Source organism: Grammomys surdaster, unplaced genomic scaffold (genome assembly GCF_004785775.1).
Source record: "Grammomys surdaster isolate TR1022 unplaced genomic scaffold, NIH_TR_1.0 188, whole genome shotgun sequence".
Taxonomy (NCBI): Eukaryota; Metazoa; Chordata; class Mammalia; order Rodentia; family Muridae; genus Grammomys; species Grammomys surdaster.
This window is the reverse complement of record NW_021604633.1, coordinates 4,535,582-4,542,333: the sequence shown is the minus strand read 5'-3', so window position 1 is coordinate 4,542,333 and position 6,752 is coordinate 4,535,582.

The following is a 6,752-nucleotide window of genomic DNA, read 5'->3' as shown; positions in this document are numbered from 1 at the left end:
TCTATCTCTGGGGTTTAGGGAGTGAGATGGAGTTCTTACCAGCTGCTTTGAGTGCAGTGGCTCCTGGATGACTCAGGATTCAGTTTCTCCACAGGACAGGAGCAGACCGACTCTGTGTCTGCTCCAGGCCAGAGCCTAATGTAGTATTATAACAAATGAATAGTGCATAAATTTTTATTTGTGTGTTTAAGTGTGTGTGTCTATGTGAGTGTATGCCATGCATATGCAGATGCCCATTAGAGTCAGAGACATCAGACCTCCTGGAGCTGAAGTTACCGGTGGTTGCTAGCTGTCTGAAGGGCACTGAGAACAGAACATAGGTCATCTGAAAGGATGATAAATGCCATTAGCACCTATCTCTCTACTTCCATGTATAGAACTAAAATAACTATAGTAGTATTCCAGGCTCCTACATCTTTGTAATTGATATAAAGAGGCCAGGAGAAAACCATGCCATACCCTTTAACAGGATTCAGTAACTGGCTTCAGCCAGTGGTTTAGAGGCTTTAAATTATTTTCCCAACAGTCCTAAAAACACAAGAGAAGTAAGATAGTCTAAGAACTGTGTCCCTCTGAGCCAAGGATTTATACTCAAATTTATCTAGAATTATCTAGAATTTATACTCAAATTTATCTAGGTTCCAAATAGTAAGATTTCAGTGCAGATGATATAGCCATGTGCTGTGGTTTGACTATGAAACACTCCCCATAGGCTCATGTGCTAGAATTCTTGAGGCTCAGATGGCGGCACTGTTGTGGGACATTTAGGAGGCAGAATCTCATTGGAGGAAGTGGGTTACTGGGGCAAACCTTGAGGTGTGATAGCCTGACCTGATTTTTTTGTCTCTCTCTGTCCTGGGGATTCAGTGTGACCATTACCTGCCATTCTTGCCACCATGTCTTCCTTACCACGACAGGATGCGTTTCTTAAACTGTGCACTGAAACAAAAGCTTCCTTCCTTAAGTTTCTTCTTGTCAGGTATTCAGTCTCAGCAGTGAAGAAAGTCACCAATGTGCAGGTGGAGAGAATCTAACAGTCTACAATTCCGAGAACCATGAAGAAGAAGGGAAGGCCAACTTCTGAGTGGGTGTTATTTTCTCCTCCATACTCTGCTGGGTCACCTTGTCTCTTAATAGTTGCTCATTCAGTTCTGAGACCACAGGTAAGGTATTCAGCTGTTCTATGCCTTACTCTTTGACTCAGCTAGGCAATAGAGCAACAGTGTCTGCTCTGTGGGGCAACTCTAATGAGTGGAGCAGACTTGGCATACAGACTTGGGAAAGGTCGATGCGAGCTGTTGGTGTGTGGCCATAAGCAATGATAACGGTTTCCTCTTTGGAGGAATAATGTAAAGAAGGAGAATGAGGACATGGAACAAGTATGGCTTTAGTATGTTTTCTACTGCTGTGATAAAACACTAACCAGAAGCAACATGGGGAAGAAAAGGCTTATTTCATCTTATACTTCCAAGTAATAGTCCATTAATGAGGGAAGGAAGGATAGGAACTTGAAGGCAGGAGCTGAAGTAGAGACCATGGAGGGGCATTGCTTACTGGCTTACTCCCCATAACTTGCTCAGCTTGCTTCTTATGCAACCCAGGACCACCTACCAATAGATGATATCACTCACAATGAGCTGTATCCTCTCACACTAATCAACAATAAGAAAATTCCCCAACAGACAGGTTTACAAGTCAATCTGATGGAGGCAATTCCTCAATTAAATGTCCCTCTTTCCACATCTCAAGTTAACAAAACCTCAACAGCATATCAAGAGAAAGACTTGCATCCAATGCTAAATTTCTTACTGAAAAGTGAATCAAGGAGACAACATGTTAACAGCATATATTTCTGTTGTGGTATGCTTGGTGTGATATATCTTTCCTTTGTTTTTCTATGTAAGTGAATATGTCTACAGTTTAGAACACACATCACTCATGGCTGCATGAGAGAATGTCACTTTATTTCAATCTTAATCTCTTCCAAATGTCAAAATGGAAGTATGTAAGTCTTTCCTGGCTTTTTCTTTTGAGCTTATTGAAGTTATAAAATAAAACACAGACACAAATGATAAAGCATGAAGACAGGAAATAACACGGAGGAAGAGGTGATGCCAGTGGGTCACCACAAGCAAACCACCAGTCACCTCTGATCAGAACGGAAGGTGGCAGTCCACTGATACACCTCCTCACCCCTCTGTGGTCACATCACCCTCCCCATATTAACAGTCCCCCTGTACCACACCTTAACTTCACACATTTGTTGTTCATAGTGCTCCTGGTGGGTTGTGTTACCACCAGTAATGTCTGCCACATTGGTGATGCTTCAGGTCACTGGTTCTCAGAAATGAAATATGTGTATTCAATGGAGGCTGCAAAAGGGAAACAATCTAGATTTACTACTCAATTCTCCTATATGGGAGAGAGTGTGTCTATAAGAGAGATGTGTTTCTTCTTTACACCTGTGTCCTGTAAAAAAGGTTTGTAGGCCCTTCAGTTCCTCTTTTATTGACTGTTGTGAAGGTTATAGCCAGAAGCTTAACTGTTCTAAATTATATACTACTCATTTTTTTCTATTCTTAATTTTTATAATGTGTAATGATAGACATAAATTTGGTTTTCATAATCTCAGCAATGTTTCATCTTCTACTGATATTTGATAAAATTTCTGGAAACATATTAATGGATATTTAGCTTAAATAATATTTCCTATCAGTTTTAGGATAATAAATATAAACATTAAGACAGATATTTTTATGTTTTATTCATAGCCACTACACTCAGGTCTTAAGTATCTTTGAGACCCTAGTACTTGTTGATGTAGCTTCTCCTCTAACATGAAATTGCCAGGTATTTCAAACCCAGTGGCTCTATAATGGGGTACTGACCCTCTCATGTGACCCCAGCAGCAGGGCTGTGCTTCTCAATCCTCAGACAGTATCCACGTTTCTTCTCATTCCTCCATCTGAGCTGGAAGCAAGCAAACTTACCTTTGTCCTTATAACTCTGGACCTCTCCACCGTGGCTTTGAGCCCTCCTGCCCAGTCTGTGGCTGAATTTTCCCTACATGTGTGCTCCCTCCCTGCTCACCTGGAGTCTGGCTTGCTGGTGTTGCTTTTTTCTCTCCCATATATGCAGCGTATGTTTGAATTTTCTAGTTCCCTTTTCTATGCACCGTGTACTTTCTGCTTCCTAGGCGACTGAAGAAAGTCCAACCTTTGGACACATATTACTTCATGTGAGAGTTAGAGAAAACAGCCAGGTACAATGACGCTGCAAACTGTACCCCAACACTGGGTAGCCAGAGATAGGAGGATAGTTCCTCTCAGGAGTGTGAGTGAGAGTTTCCTCATAGGAGCTGACGTGAAGGCTTCCTCAGAGAAGTATAGGTGAGGAGTTCCTCACAGAAGTGTGGATAGATTTCCTCACTAGAGTGGGACAAGGCGTTACTCACAGGAATGTGGTTGAGGTGTTCCTCAAAGGAGGCTGGGGAAGGATGAGGGTTACTCACAGAAGCATGAGTGACTCTAAAAGAAGATCTGTCACCAAATGTTCCACTTAAATATGGATGATCTCCCAAAGCTGTGTGAAAGAACTCAGAAACAATGACTCTTTCATCTACTACTTATTCTTTTGTCTTCCAGGACCACAGGAAGCTGGAGCAGGATTGAACGCAGTTGGGGTTCTGAGCAGGAGGAAGTGAATGGCTAGAATCTCAGGTGAGGGCTTGATGACCTTTCTGTCCATTTCTGTGAAGAGATGTTAGTGAATGCAGTGTGTCTCCTGTTATCTGGACATGTTTGAGTTCCAGGTGGCAGTGGCTATGTCCTGCCTGGAGGATAAAGTTCTCTAACACTGACTCAAAAAAGGAAAGAGAAGAGATAACCAACACATATTTTTGTGTATTTACATGCAGACACATGCATGCACACACACGAGGTGGGTGGGGGGAGAAAGAGAGAGAAAGGTATAGGTACATTTTAATCCTTTCGTCTACAGTATTCATATTCTAAACCAATGTCTACACCCTCTCTCCCACAATGCCTACCTTCTCCCATGAAGGGGTACAATCTGGTTTAAGATAAAATCCTTCTTTCAGATATGCTCTAGGGGGCTGGTCACAGGGGCCACCTCTCTCTGTCAGGAAAGGGTCAAGTGAGGTGGTCATCCACACTGCTAGGTGCATTGGAGACAGGCACTTTGTCTCCTGTACTGGTTTCTTCAGTGGTCAGTCACAGCTGAAAAAGATTTGTGGATACATGTTTTAGACAAAATATATGTCCCCAGGTTATCTCAGTACACCACTGGCAGGAGCCAGAGCCAGATTCTAGGTGATGGTCTTCTGCAGCATTTGTCTGCTCCCACCACCCTGCATCTCCCCCCCCACCCCACCATTTCCTTATTTATATGTTCATGTGTGTCAGTGTGGGCTCTGGGATCTGTTCAGGGCTTTGACATTTACTATGTTGCTCAGATGTGCTCACTGAGAGCACTAGAGGATGGTTACCTCATCTATTTGGCATGTCCCATCATTCTGTTTGAGGGGTTCTTTCATTTTAGAACTTAACAGTGCTCCAGGCTCATCCTATGTGTTTCCTGCTGAAGCCAAACCTCGCTATATCTGTGGGAAGTCTGGGATCGTTCCATAGGAAGTTGTAAAACAACAACAACAACAACAACAACAACAACAACTACAACAAGTTCTGCACTCCAGGATTCATAGTCCTGGGTTACTGCTCCAGCAGACAGAACTTCACCAACCAATGATGTAACCCCTTCCATATCAATCCATCCACTCAGACAAACTTGATATCACAGGAGGCAAACAAATCTTGCTTTTTTACCAATGGACCATTGTGAGTCTCAGTTTCAGTGCTTCCCTTATTCTTAGAACGTGAGATGCTCACTCCTTAGTACTGCCTAAGATCATTTCTTCTGAACTTGTGGCTGTGAATTAAGATTTGTCAGCCTTTTATTATTTTGCTCATTGCTCCATGGTCTGTTTATAGTAAGTGGGAAATTATCATAAGGGCTGTGGAGACTCTCTGTGTTATTATTGGTCTTTATTACTCAGTGGGATCTGAGAAACTCACTGGTCAAAGACGTCTAGTCTCAGGGTGGAAGGTGTCTCATGGAAGTGAAGGTAGATCTAAGGTAGAAACTGTGACTCAGGAGGAATATGAGGAGGATGGGGCAGGCTTTCTTCTCCAGAGGCCACAGCAGGTATACCACTATTTGTGGCTCTAAAGACTGAGTAGACAGCCTAGCAGAAAATCCATTTCCTAAATGATCTAGGCCATCGCAGACAATCCGTTTGCAGTCAGTCTCTGTTTATGTATCAGGAAGCCTGGACAAATGAGTTCTGTGGATTAATCTCAGCACAGCTTCCTGGATTTGCATTGGGTTTAGGAAGAAAGAACTCATATTTCTTTTTACAATAAATGCCAAAATATACTCTCTTGCTATATCACTGGCAGGGGGTGTCCAAATGACCTTGGAAAGGAAGAAATAAGAGACATACTACTTAAGAAGTGGTAAATACAGCCCTCTCCTCCTCAGCCCAGCAGGTTGCTAGTTACTTTCAAAGCTCACAAAAGGGATAGCAACGATTAAATGAAGACATAAACCTACGGAGAGAAGGCCAACAACAGAGTAAAATATGACAGTATCAAAATTCGGATGGAGAGATGCATCAGGTCAGCATTTGGGAGCCCAGGGTTCCCAGATGTCTGAGAATAGCCCAATGCAAAACATACGGAAGATACACAATGAAAGAAAAGAAAACTAAGACACTTGAAAATAAAAGTTACAAAAAAAAAACTTTGAAAATGATAGTCTCGGGGTATAAGAGAAGATAATACATGCCTAAAATAGAAATGTAAGTTTATATGAAAAGGAAAGAGATTCAAAGAGCCGGAAAGATCCCTTGCATATTAAAATTTGATGTACAAAATCCCAGTAGTAGGATTGGGATATAATCTTGCAAAAATTTCCTAGAAAGTAGAACAAAAAATGCATAGAGGGGGGATGACAGATCTGATAATAGTAAGGTAGACAGGAGGGTTAAATAAGTCCAATGTCTGGCAGACAGAGAATAAAGCAGTGGGTGAGGAAGCAACTGAAAACTAAAGGCAAAGTATGCTCACAGCTCAAGGATACAGGGGTACAGACTAAAGATTCTTGCTAAGGACCCAAATGGCTGGTCAAATAGAGCCAAGGCATAACCATCCTGGAAAGTCAGCACAGGAGAGTATGGGAAGAAGTCACAGACAGCCAGGACCCTGCTTCAGGAAGTGTTCATGAATCAGCATTCTGTACATGGTGCTGTAAGACAGGCTTTTGGAGTTTGGAGGAAATTGATATTCATTCTAGCATCTGACATCAGGATGAATGAATGAATGACACAGTAGGAAAGTGAGAACAGGGTGTATATGCATGTGTGTGCTATGAGTGTGTATAAGGTACATGTAGCACATGTATATGTGTGCAAGTATGTCTGTGCATAAATGACATACTATTATACACTGTGGTCTATTCATCCAATTCTTTTCTTTATCAACTGATTTATATTTTTTAATATTTTTATTTTAAGTGTTAGTGTTTCCCTGAATATACACATGTAGACCATGTCTGTCCAGTGCCAGAAGAGGGCAATGAGTCCCCTAGAACTAGAATTACAGATGGTTATGAATGGTGATGGGAAATGAATCTGTGTCCTCTGTAAAAGCAGCAAGTACTTTTAACTGCAGAGC